The sequence below is a fragment of the Ranitomeya variabilis genome, chromosome 1, assembly GCF_051348905.1.
Source record: "Ranitomeya variabilis isolate aRanVar5 chromosome 1, aRanVar5.hap1, whole genome shotgun sequence".
Taxonomy (NCBI): domain Eukaryota; kingdom Metazoa; phylum Chordata; class Amphibia; order Anura; family Dendrobatidae; genus Ranitomeya; species Ranitomeya variabilis.
The window spans coordinates 396,714,301-396,727,572 of record NC_135232.1 but is presented as its reverse complement, the minus strand read 5'-3'; positions in this window follow the sequence as shown (position 1 = coordinate 396,727,572).

Below are 13,272 nucleotides of genomic sequence, written 5' to 3'. Positions count from 1 at the left end.
AGATATATATACAAACATTTTCAAATAAACAGCAGCAAAAATTAATATTTCCAAGTTTTGTAGCGAATTGGGGTTTGATTCTTGGTGCTACGTGTAGACCTCCACAGTGCAGGGGTTTCTAGTGACCTAACAGGGTCCGCTATGCTTGCTATCGCTGGTGTAGTGCACTGTCTTCTGGCTACACTTCTAGTGAGTCTAGGTAGCACTGGTATGCTGGAGCTCTCAGGACTGCTGCTACTAATTGTGGGCATGGCAGATTCACCGACAGCAGAGGGAGGACTTGCCGATTCAACTGTTGGCCTGGTATCCTCTGTTGGAATCTGCTGTGGCTGAGTTATGGCTGGGATCGCATCGGCTATTGGAATCTGTTGGTGCAGAGTCTCTTTTGGCTCCAGATGATCTGGCATCACATTTGGTTCCGGCGGTCTCGGCTGACGAAACGTCAAAACAGGTACCACGTTGGCCTGATTTATTTGAGTCCAAGACTGGGGAAAGTCGCCAAGAACAGTGTGTATCACCTTCTCCTCTTCCACGGGTGGAGACGTTCTTGGATCTGTTCTTCTATCTCTCAACTTGTCAGGGCATACTTTGAGGTGGTCCCTGGATATTGCTGTCAAAGTTTCTCCTCCATCTTTGCTGATGAGACAGACCTTTGTATTGTCAAAGTCGGATGACAGGACAGTATATGGTTCTGCTTCCCATTGGTCGTCAAGTTTGTGTAATCTCCTTTTCCGTTTGAGTACCTGTTCACATGGTGACAAGGGAACTGCAGGAGCATGCTGGTTGTAGTCCCTTTCTTGTTTTTGTCTGGCTTGGGCTAGACTTCTTTCCACGCATTCCTGTACTTTGCGGTACCTTTGCTGCCTTTCTGTATCCCAATCTGCATCTGGCGAGGTATCTTCTGGGGTTAGGACCCCCATGTCTAGATCAACAGGTAGCGTGCTGGATCTTCCCCTCATCAGGTATGCTGAGGTACAGTTGGTGGAATTCACTGGGATGTGGTTGTACATGTCTACCAAGTCGGGCAACTTTGCTGGCCATAAGTTCCGTTCTTCCACAGGCAAGGTCTTCAGTAAGTCGATTACCACTTGGTTCATCTTTTCACACATCCCGTTGGTTTGGGGGTGATACGGTGTCGTTCTGATCTTTTTATACCCGTTTAAGTTGCAGAATTCCTGGAACACTTCCGCTTCAAAGGCTGGTCCTTGATCAGTCAGTACCTTTTCCGGGTACCCGTGTGGTCTACAGAAGTACTGCTGGAAGGCTTTGGCTGCTGTCCTTGCTTTCAGATCTTTGACAGGCACAACTACCAGGAATCTAGAGTAGTGATCTACGATGGTTAGGGAGTAGACATAGCCTGACCGGCTGGGTGTTAGCTTCACATGATCTAGTGCGACCAGTTCGAGCGGTCGTTTGGTGATGATGGGCTGTAGTGGAGCCCTTTGGCTGTCACGGTCCTTCCTGCGTAGGCTGCATGGGCCACACTCTCGGCACCACTTTTCGATGGCTTTCTTCATGCCAATCCAGTAGAACCTTCCACGAAGCAGACTCTCCAACTTCCTCCATCCGAAGTGTCCTGCTCCATCGTGGTACGCTTCCAGAACCATTGGCGCCTCTTGCTTTGGGACTACTATCTGCCATACCAACTCATGGGTGTGTGGGTCGATGCTTCTTCGGCACAGCTTACCATCATAGATAAACAGCTTGCCTCTCCCCTTCCACAGCTGTTGCATCTCTTGTGGATCCTCCGGGCCAGGGTGCGAACCTGCCTGCGTCAGGAGCTCTTTCACCCGACGGACCGCAGGGTCACTGTCCTGAGTCTCTGCCCATCCATGGTGGGGCAGGGGATTCAGCGTGGCGTCCTGCTTGTTCCTCACATGATGGGAATACTGAGTAGCCTTGGGGCGATGGAAAGCTGGCAACTCTATTTCTTCGAGTGCTTCCGAGTCCTCTCCCATTTCTGGCAAGTTGGGCATCCTGGACAACTCATCGGCATTCGCATTTTTGTGCCCTGCTCGTTACTTGATGGTGAAATCATAATTGGATAACCGGGCCATCCACCGCTGCTCCAAGGCACCAAGTTTCACTGTGTCCAAGTGTGTCAGTGGATTGTTGTCCGTGAAGACGGTGAATTTTGCTGAGGCCAGGTAGTGCTTGAACCTCTCTGTCACTGCCCAAATGATAGGGTAGCTAGAAGGAATATAGAGCGCAAATAGGGTCTTATCCGAGAAAAAAGGGAATATTCGTGAGAGATAGTATGAATTCACTCACCTATTATGGTTGTATAAGACACAACCACTGCACTTAGCATTGGCGGCTGCTGCAAGCCCCGGTGTGATGATCCTTTGCTAGGTGAAGAGAATGGGGCATCAGACTGCGCTGCTCGCCTGTCAGGATAATGTACCAGAGAAGTCCAAGTAGATGTAATAGAAAATAGACTTTATTTCTACGCGTTTCGTGGTGATCACACCACTTCCTCAGGACAGTCTATACACATACACATACAGGGTCTTGTATTTATAGCAAAAGAAGGCACATGGAGACACCTTCTTTCAAAAAAACACCACACCCAGTGGGCGGGGAATCCGACTTAAACACATATTCAAACACATATGTACATTATAAAACATACGAAACTATCATGAAATATAATTGAGTATAGAACTTAAAACCATTGCTCATACATGTTAAAATCTAAATACAAGAAAACACATTAAAAAGAGTAGTAAAGCAAACGAATACCTTTTGCAAGCTGGGGGAGTGCTAGAACCTACGGTGTTAAAACATTTATTCTTTGTCAGGACCCTGCTACTGACGTTTTGAACCATTGAGCCATGGGTGGATTTGATTGGATTGTTTTGTTTGGTGGTAATTTCACAAGAGTCTGTGAAATCAAAGAGATAACACAGTGCAAAACAAAAAGAAAAAAAAAAAATTAAAATCCTTGAGATCACTTTTTTCTTTTTTTCCCCTTCTCTTTTTTTTTTTTTGGATGGCGAGGCTTAAAGCAACTGTAGTTGTCAGGGTTCCTTTCAGTGGGACGAAGTTTCCTGCTGGCATAAGCAATTACCCTCTTTTTGCCTTTCTGGACCTGGGACAATACGGCTCCCAGTCCCATGTTGCTGGCATCTGTATACAGCACAAACGGTCATATTCAGGGTAGGCCAGCACCTCTTCTCCCGTTAGCGCCAACTTCAAACAAGTGAAGGATCCTTCCAGGCCATCATTCCAGTCAAATGAGGTATTCTTACCCTTGGTTTTATTCGATTGGCCCACCAACAGGTCTTGCAATGGCATGGCTTTCTTGGTGAAGTCTTTGATGAACCTCCTGTAGTAGCCTACCAACCCGAGGAACTGCTGGACTTTATGGAGGTTGCTGGGCTTCGGCCAGTCGCTGATCACAGTGACCTTGTCAGGGTCTGGAGCCACCCCTTCGGCACTCACCACATGGCCCAGGTACTGCACTTTAGGCTTTAATAGATGACATTTGGACGGTTTTACCTTTAGGCCAAAGTTGGACAGAGCTTCGAACACCTCTGCCAGGTGCTTCAGGTGGTCCTCATAGGTTTTGGAGAAGATGATGACATCATCCAAGTACAGCAGGACGGTTTCGAAATTCTTGTGTCCAAGGCAGCACTCCATCATCCTCTGGAACGTTCCTGGGGCGTTGCACAGTCCGAATGGCATGTAGTTGAATTCACAGAGACCCATCGGTGTGGTGAAGTCTGTCTTTTCCTTGTCCACCTCTGCTACGGGAACCTGCCAGTACCCACTGGTGAGATCCAAGGTGGAGAGGTAGTTAGCAGATTTTAAAGCAGCTAAGGACTCTTCTATTCTGGGCAGTGGGTATGCATCTTTATGTGTAATGCGGTTTATCTGCCTATAATCGACACACATCCTCATCGTGCCATCCTTCTTTCTGATGAGGACTAATGGAGCTGCCCAGGGGCTACAACTGTCTCTAACTACCCCAGCCTCCTTCATCTCTCGCAACATGTCTTTGGCACACTGATAATGAGCTGGGGGTACAGGACGGTATCTCTCTTTAATGTGTGGATGATTTCCTGTGGGGATATGTTGAATCCCTTTTACCTGCCCAAAATCAAGGGCGTGCTTGCTGAATACCCGCTCATACTCATGAACCACCCTGTAAGCCCCTTGTTTTTGGCATGATGGGGTAGAGTCAGTGCCTACGTGCAATTTCTGACACCAATCTTCCATTTGTCCTGCAGAGCCATTGTCCTCCGCCTGGTTGGACAGGACCAAGGGTTCTGTTGCCTGTATCACATTATTATCAACAGCAAACAATTTGGCAAGTGTGGTATATTTGATTAGGTGGACCTCTTCCTCTCCACAGTTAAGGACATGTACTGGCACCCTCCCCTTGCGGACTTCAACCACCCCGCTGGCCGTCAGGAGGGTGGGCCTTCTTTCTGAATACACAGGTTATACCAGGGCTTGATAGTCTTTTCCTCTGAGGCCTATTGCTGCCCGACACCATATTAACATTTCGCTCCTGGGGGTATTTGTTGTGAATTCTGCTTTTGGGCTCCCTCCGGTGGTTGTAGGTGGTAATGCAGTTGCCCCTGAGTTGCAGCCCTGGTCAGGTGTATCTGCTGATTGCAGTTCTGACTGGGGTATTTAGGCGTGCAGGATTCATTTGTCCTTGCCAGTTGTCAATTGTTCTTGGGAGGTTATGGACCTCTGCCTGGTTCCTCCTGCCTTTCTGCCAAATCAGCAAAGATAAGTGTCTGGTTTTTTTTTCCTGCGGCACACATGCAGTGTGCTTCACAATTCAGTGCTATTCTTTGTGTTTTCTTTTCCAGCTTCGATTGTGTCAGTATTTTCTCAGTCTTGTTGGATTCTCTGGAGTGGCAGATATACATTCCATGTCTTTAGTTAGATTGTGGAATTTTTTGTATTATCTGCTGTGGATATTTTTGGAAGGGTTTTAATACTGACCGCCTAGTAATCTGTCCTATCCTTTCCTATTTAGCTAGAGTGGCCTCTTTTGCTAAATCCTGTTTCTACCTGCGTGTGTCTATTCTTCTCCTACTCACAGTCATTATTCGTGGGGGGCTGCCTATCCTTTGGGGGTCTGCTCTGAGGCAAGGTAGCATTCCTATTTCCCTCTATAGGGGTATTTAGTCCTCCGGCTGTGTCGAGGTGTATAGGTTCGTGTTAGGCACACTGTTGTGAACTCTGTTTTCGGGCTCCCTCTTGTGGTCACAGGTGATATTGCGTGAGTTTTATTTTTGGGCTCCCCCTGGTGGCTTTGTTTGTTATCTTGCGGGTCTGTGGCTGGATCAGCTGCCTTGTTATTCTCTAGGGAGGTTCCTATTTAGCTCTGCTTCACCTCCACTTGTTGCCGGCTGTCGATGTATTCAGTGCTATTCTGATTACTCCTGACTATCTTGGTTTTCTGTCTCTTCATGAGAAGCTAAGTTCTGTTTGATTATTTTTTGCTCATCTGTCTGCAATATGATTTCTGTTTATGATGAGTTTAGTCCAGCTTGCTAATATGTGATTTCTTGCTGCTGGTAAGCTCTGGGGTACGGAGTTGCTTCCCCCGCACCGTTACTTGGTGCGGGGGCTCGAGCAATCTCTGCGTGGATATTTTGGATAGGGTTTTTCATTGACCGCACAGTTCTCTTCCTATTTTCTGCTATCTAGTGTTAGTGGGCCTCATTTGCTAAATCTATTTCATCTCTGCGTATGTGCTTTCCCCTTAACTCACCGTTAATATTTGTGGGGGGCATTTCTATATCTTTGGGGGTCATTCCTCTGAGGCAAGTGAGGACTTACTTTCTCTCTAGGAATAGTCAGTTTCTCAGGCCGTGACGAGACGTCTAGGATTTCCAGGTAACGTTCCACGGCTACTTATAGTTGTTTGCGGTTAGGATCAGTGTTGTGAAATTGGATTTTGGGCTCCCCCTGTGGCCACTGGTGGAATTGAACTGGTGTGCATCATCCTCTCTGTTCACCTGTTTCCATCAGGATGTGGGAGTCGCTATTTAGCCTTGCTCCTCTGTCACTTCCATGCCGGTCAACATTGTAATCAGAAGCCTTTCTGTGCATGTTCCTGCTGCTAGACAACTCCCAGCTAAGTTGGACTTTAGTCCTTGTTTGTTTTTGCATTTTGTTCCAGTTCACAGCTGTAGTTTCGTATCTGTGTCTGGAAAGCTCTTGTGATCTGAAATTGCCACTCTGATGTTATGAGTTAATACTAGAGTCTTAAAGTAATTTCAGGATGGTGTTTTGATAGGGTTTTCAGCTGACCATGAAAGTGCCCTTTCTGTCTTCCTGCTATCTAGTAAGCGGACCTCAATTTTGCTAAACCTATTTTCATACTACGTTTGTCATTTCATCTAAAATCACCGCCAATATTTGTGGGGGCCTCTGTCTGCCTTTCGGGGAAATTTCTCTAGAGGTGAGCCAGGACTATATTTTCCTCTGCCAGGATTAGTTAGTCCTCCGGCCGGCGCTGGGCGTCTAGGGATAAAACGCAGGCTACGCTACCCGGCTACTGTTAGTTGTGCGGCAGGTTTAGTTCATGGTCAGTTTAGTTTCCATCCTTCCAAGAGCTAGTTCTTATGTTTGCTGGGGCTATGTTCTCTTGCCATTGAGAACCATAACAGTTTGACCGGCCACAAAAGGGTTAAATTAATTAACAGAGAAAGGAGAGAAAAGAGAAGTCTGCTGAAGATTTTTTTTTTTTTTTTTCCCTCAGTTCTGAGTGTGCTTGTAATTGAATCTCTTGCAAGTCTGCCTATATTGCAGCCTTTCTCTCTCTCTCTCCTTCTAATCCTGGAATGGCTCTGTGTTCACCTGTTTAAAATGGATATTCAGAGTTTAGCTGCAGGTTTGAATAATCTCACCACGAAAGTTCAAAATTTACAAGATTTTGTTGTTCATGTTCCTATATCTGAACCTAGAATTCCTTTGCCTGAATTTTTCTCGGGGAATAGATCTTGTTTTCAAAATTTCAAAAATAATTGCAAGTTGTTTTTGTCCCTGAAATCTCGCTCTGCTGGAGATCCTGCTCAGCAGGTCAGGATTGTGATTTCCTTGCTCCGGGGCGACCCTCAGGATTGGGCTTTTGCATTGGCTCCAGGGGATCCTGCGTTGCTCAATGTGGATGCGTTTTTTCTGGCCTTGGGGTTGCTTTATGAGGAACCTCAGTTAGAACTTCAGGCGGAAAAGGCCTTGATGTCCCTATCTCAGGGGCAAGACGAAGCTGAAGTATACTGCCAGAAATTCCGTAAATGGGCTGTGCTTACTCAGTGGAATGAGTGCGCCCTGGCGGCGAATTTCAGAGAGGGTCTCTCTGATGCCATTAAGGATGTTATGGTGGGGTTCCCTGTGCCTGCGGGTCTGAATGAGTCCATGACAATGGCTATCCAGATCGATAGGCGTCTGCGGGAGCGCAAACCTGTGCACCATTTGGCGGTATCTACTGAGAAGACGCCAGAGAATATGCAATGTGATAGAATTCTGTCCAGAAGTGAACGGCAGAATTTTAGACGAAAAAATGGGTTGTGCTTCTATTGCGGTGATTCAACTCATGTTATATCAGCATGCTCTAAGCGTACTAAGAAGCTTGATAAGTCTGTTTCAATTGGCACTTTACAGTCTAAGTTTATTCTTTCGGTGACCCTGATTTGTTCTTTATCATCTATTACCGCGGATGCCTATGTCGACTCTGGTGCCGCTTTGAGTCTTATGGATTGGTCCTTTGCCAAACGCTGTGGGTATGATTTGGAGCCTCTTGAAACTCCTATACCCCTGAAGGGGATTGACTCCACCCCATTGGCTAGCAATAAACCACAATACTGGACACAAGTAACTATGCGGATTAATCCGGATCACCAGGAGATTATTCGCTTTCTTGTGCTGTATAACCTACATGATGTGTTGGTGCTTGGATTGCCATGGCTGCAATCTCATAACCCAGTCCTTGACTGGAAAGCTATGTCTGTGTTAAGCTGGGGATGTAAGGGGACGCATGGGGACGTACCTGTGGTTTCCATTTCATCATCTATTCCCTCTGAGATTCCTGAATTCTTGACTGAATATCGTGACGTTTTTGAAGAACCTAAGCTTGGTTCATTACCTCCGCACCGGGAGTGCGATTGTGCCATAGATTTGATTCCGGGTAGTAAATACCCTAAGGGTCGTTTATTTAATCTGTCTGTGCCTGAGCATGCTGCTATGCGAGAATATATAAAGGAGTCCTTGGAAAAGGGACATATTCGTCCTTCGTCATCTCCCTTAGGAGCCGTTTTTTTCTTTGTGGCTAAGAAAGATGGCTCTTTGAGGCCGTGCATTGATTATCGGCTTTTGAATAAAATCACGGTTAAATATCAATATCCGTTGCCACTGCTGACTGATTTGTTTGCTCGCATAAAGGGGGCCAAGTGGTTCTCTAAGATAGATCTCCGTGGGGCGTATAATTTGGTGCGAATTAAGCAGGGGGATGAGTGGAAAACCGCATTTAATACGCCCGAGGGCCACTTTGAGTATTTGGTGATGCCTTTTGGTCTTTCAAATGCCCCTTCAGTCTTTCAGTCCTTTATGCATGACATTTTCCGTGATTATTTGGATAAATTTATGATTGTGTATCTGGATGATATTTTGATTTTTTCGGATGACTGGGACTCTCATGTCCAGCAGGTCAGGAGGGTTTTTCAGGTTTTGCGGTCTAATTCCTTGTGTGTGAAGGGTTCTAAGTGTGTTTTTGGGGTTCAAAAGATTTCCTTTTTGGGATATATTTTTTCCCCCTCTTCCATCGAGATGGATCCTGTCAAGGTTCAGGCTATTTGTGATTGGACGCAACCCTCTTCTCTTAAGAGTCTTCAGAAATTTTTGGGCTTTGCTAACTTTTATCGTCGATTTATTGCTGGTTTTTCTGATGTTGTTAAGCCATTGACTGATTTGACTAAGAAGGGTGCTGATGTTGCTGATTGGTCCCCTGCTGCTGTGGAGGCCTTTCGGGAGCTTAAGCGCCGCTTTTCTTCCGCCCCTGTGTTGCGTCAGCCTGATGTTGCTCTTCCTTTTCAGGTTGAGGTCGACGCTTCTGAAATCGGAGCTGGGGCGGTTTTGTCGCAGAGAAGTTCCGATTGCTCCGTGATGAGACCTTGTGCTTTTTTCTCGCGTAAATTTTCGCCCGCCGAGCGGAATTATGATGTTGGGAATCGGGAGCTTTTGGCCATGAAGTGGGCTTTTGAGGAGTGGCGTCATTGGCTTGAGGGGGCTAGACATCAGGTGGTGGTATTGACTGACCACAAAAATCTAATTTATCTTGAGTCCGCCAGACGCCTGAATCCTAGACAGGCGCGCTGGTCGTTGTTTTTCTCTCGGTTTAATTTTGTGGTGTCCTACCTGCCGGGTTCTAAGAATGTTAAGGCGGATGCCCTTTCTAGGAGTTTTGAGCCTGACTCCCCTGGTAATTCTGAACCTACAGGTATCCTTAAGGATGGAGTGATATTGTCTGCCGTTTCTCCAGACCTGTGGCGGGCCTTGCAGGAGTTTCAGGCGGATAGACCTGATCGTTGCCCACCTGGTAGACTGTTTGTTCCTGATGATTGGACCAGTAAAGTCATTTCTGAGGTTCATTCTTCTGCGTTGGCAGGTCATCCTGGAATCTTTGGTACCAGGGATTTGGTGGCAAGGTCCTTCTGGTGGCCTTCCCTGTCTCGAGATGTGCGAGGCTTCGTGCAGTCTTGTGACGTTTGCGCTCGGGCCAAGCCTTGTTGTTCTCGGGCTAGTGGATTGTTGTTGCCCTTGCCTATCCCGAAGAGGCCCTGGACGCACATCTCGATGGATTTTATTTCGGATCTTCCTGTTTCTCAGTTTCTCTAAGATGGTCCATTTGGTTCCCCTGCCTAAGTTGCCTTCTTCTTCCGAGTTGGTTCCTCTGTTTTTTCAAAATGTGGTCCGTTTGCATTTTATTCCGGAGAATATCGTTTCTGACAGAGGTACCCAATTCGTGTCTAGATTTTGGCGAGCATTCTGTGCTAGGATGGGCATAGATTTGTCTTTCTCGTCTGCTTTCCATCCTCAGACTAATGGCCAGACCGAGCGGACGAATCAGACCTTGGAGACATATTTGAGGTGTTTTGTGTCTGCAGATCAGGATGATTGGGTTGCTTTTTTTCCTTTAGCGGAGTTTGCCCTCAATAATCGGGCCAGCTCTGCCACCTTGGTGTCTCCCTTTTTCTGTAATTCGGGGTTTCATCCTCGATTTTCTTCTGGTCAGGTGGAATCTTCGGATTGTCCTGGAGTGGATGCTGTGGTGGAGAGGTTGCATCAGATTTGGGGGCAGGTAGTGGACAATTTGAAGTTGTCCCAGGAGAAGACTCAGCTTTTTGCCAACCGCCGGCGTCGGGTTGGTCCTCGGCTTTGTGTTGGGGACTTGGTGTGGTTGTCTTCTCGTTTTGTCCCTATGAGGGTTTCTTCTCCCAAGTTTAAGCCTCGGTTCATCGGCCCGTACAAGATATTGGAGATTCTTAACCCTGTGTCCTTCCGTTTGGACCTCCCTGCATCTTTTTCTATTCATAATGTTTTTCATCGGTCATTATTGCGCAGGTATGAGGTACCGGTTGTGCCTTCCGTTGAGCCTCCTGCTCCGGTGTTGGTTGAGGGCGAGTTGGAGTACGTTGTGGAAAAAATCTTGGACTCCCGTGTTTCCAGACGGAAACTCCAGTATCTGGTCAAATGGAAGGGATACGGTCAGGAGGATAATTCTTGGGTGACTGCCTCTGATGTTCATGCCTCCGATTTGGTCCGTGCCTTTCATAGGGCTCATCCTGATCGCCCTGGTGGTTCTGGTGAGGGTTCGGTGACCCCTCCTTGAGGGGGGGGTACTGTTGTGAAATTGGATTTTGGGCTCCCCCTGTGGCCACTGGTGGAATTGAACTGGTGTGCATCATCCTCTCTGTTCACCTGTTTCCATCAGGATGTGGGAGTCGCTATTTAGCCTTGCTCCTCTGTCACTTCCATGCCGGTCAACATTGTAATCAGAAGCCTTTCTGTGCATGTTCCTGCTGCTAGACAACTCCCAGCTAAGTTGGACTTTAGTCCTTGTTTGTTTTTGCATTTTGTTCCAGTTCACAGCTGTAGTTTCGTATCTGTGTCTGGAAAGCTCTTGTGATCTGAAATTGCCACTCTGATGTTATGAGTTAATACTAGAGTCTTAAAGTAATTTCAGGATGGTGTTTTGATAGGGTTTTCAGCTGACCATGAAAGTGCCCTTTCTGTCTTCCTGCTATCTAGTAAGCGGACCTCAATTTTGCTAAACCTATTTTCATACTACGTTTGTCATTTCATCTAAAATCACCGCCAATATTTGTGGGGGCCTCTGTCTGCCTTTCGGGGAAATTTCTCTAGAGGTGAGCCAGGACTATATTTTCCTCTGCCAGGATTAGTTAGTCCTCCGGCCGGCGCTGGGCGTCTAGGGATAAAACGCAGGCTACGCTACCCGGCTACTGTTAGTTGTGCGGCAGGTTTAGTTCATGGTCAGTTTAGTTTCCATCCTTCCAAGAGCTAGTTCTTATGTTTGCTGGGGCTATGTTCTCTTGCCATTGAGAACCATAACAGATCAGGTTGCGGTCAATTCAGTTACCACTTCCCCAGAGCTAGTCGTCGGTTCAGTTTCTTAGCTAGTCAGATTTGCGATCCTTGCCTCTAGGATCATAACAGTACAGCCGGCCTATAAAGTGTTAATTGCATGGCAGAAGCAGGAGAAGAGAAGCCTTGGGTTTTTTGTTTTTTTTTCTGTTTGTCTAGCTGCTGTGTGTCTAGCCTCTCTCCTCCTCTTAATCTTGTTGTGGCTCTGAGTTCAGCTGCTGACATGGATATCCAGAGTTTGGCCTCCAGTGTAGATCATCTTGCTGCAAGGGTACAAAGTATTCAGGATTTTGTTGTTCACAGTCCTCTGTCAGAGCCTAGAATACCTATTCCGGAGTTGTTTTCTGGAGATAGATCTAGGTTCCTGAATTTTAAGAACAATTGCAACTTGTTTCTTTCTTTGAAACCTCGTTCCTCTGGTGATTCCATTCAGCAAGTTAAGATTATTATTTCTTTCTTGCGCGGCGACCCTCAAGATTGGGCCTTCGCATTGGCGCCAGGGGATCCTGCATTGCTCAGTGTGGATGCGTTTTTTCTGGCCCTTGGATTGCTCTATGAGGAACCTAATCTTGAGAACCAGGCTGAAAAAGCTTTGTTGGCCCTCTCTCAGGGGCAAGATGAAACAGAGGTGTATTGTCAGAAATTTAGGAAATGGTCGGTGCTTACTCAATGGAATGAGTATGCCCTGGCTGCAAATTTCAGAAAAGGTCTTTCTGAAGCCATTAAGAATGTCATGGTGGGGTTCCCTACGCCTGCAGGTCTGAATGAGTCAATGACTCTGGCCATTCAGATTGATCGGCGTTTGCGGGAGCGCAAACCTGCGCACCATTTGGCGGTGTCTTCTGAACAGACACCTGAGTCTATGCAATGTGATAGAATTCTGACCAGAAGTGAACGGCAAAATTATAGACGACAAAATGGGTTGTGCTTTTACTGTGGTGACTCAGCTCATGTTATCTCAGCATGCTCTAAGCGCACAAAAAAGATTGATAAGTCTGTCACCATCGGTACTTTACAGCCTAAGTTCATTTTGTCTGTTACCCTGATTTGTTCCCTGTCATCTTACCCGGTTATGGCTTTTGTGGATTCAGGTGCTGCCCTGAGTCTGATGGATTTGTCATTTGCCAGGTGCTGTGGTTTTGTTTTGGAGCCTTTAAAATTCCCTATTCCACTAAGGGGAATTGATGCTACACCATTGGCTATGAATAAACCTCAGTACTGGACGCAAGTGACCATGTGCATGACTCCTGCTCATCAGGAGGTGATTCACTTTCTTGTACTGCATAATTTGCATGATGTCGTCGTGTTGGGTCTGCCATGGTTGCAGACTCATAATCCAGTCCTGGATTGGAAAGCAATGTCTGTGTCAAGTTGGGGTTGCCAGGGAATTCATGGCGACGCTCCTGTGGTGTCAATTGCTTCATCCACTCCTTCTGAAGTCCCTGCGTTTTTGTCGGACTACCAGGATGTATTTGATGAGCCCAAACTCAGTTCTCTACCTCCTCATAGGGATTGTGATTGTGCTATAAATTTGATTCCTGGTAGTAAGTTTCCTAAGGGACGACTCTTAAATTTGTCAGTGCCAGAGCATGCTGCTATGCGGAGTTATATAAAGGAGTCTTTGGAGAAAGGACTTATTCGCCC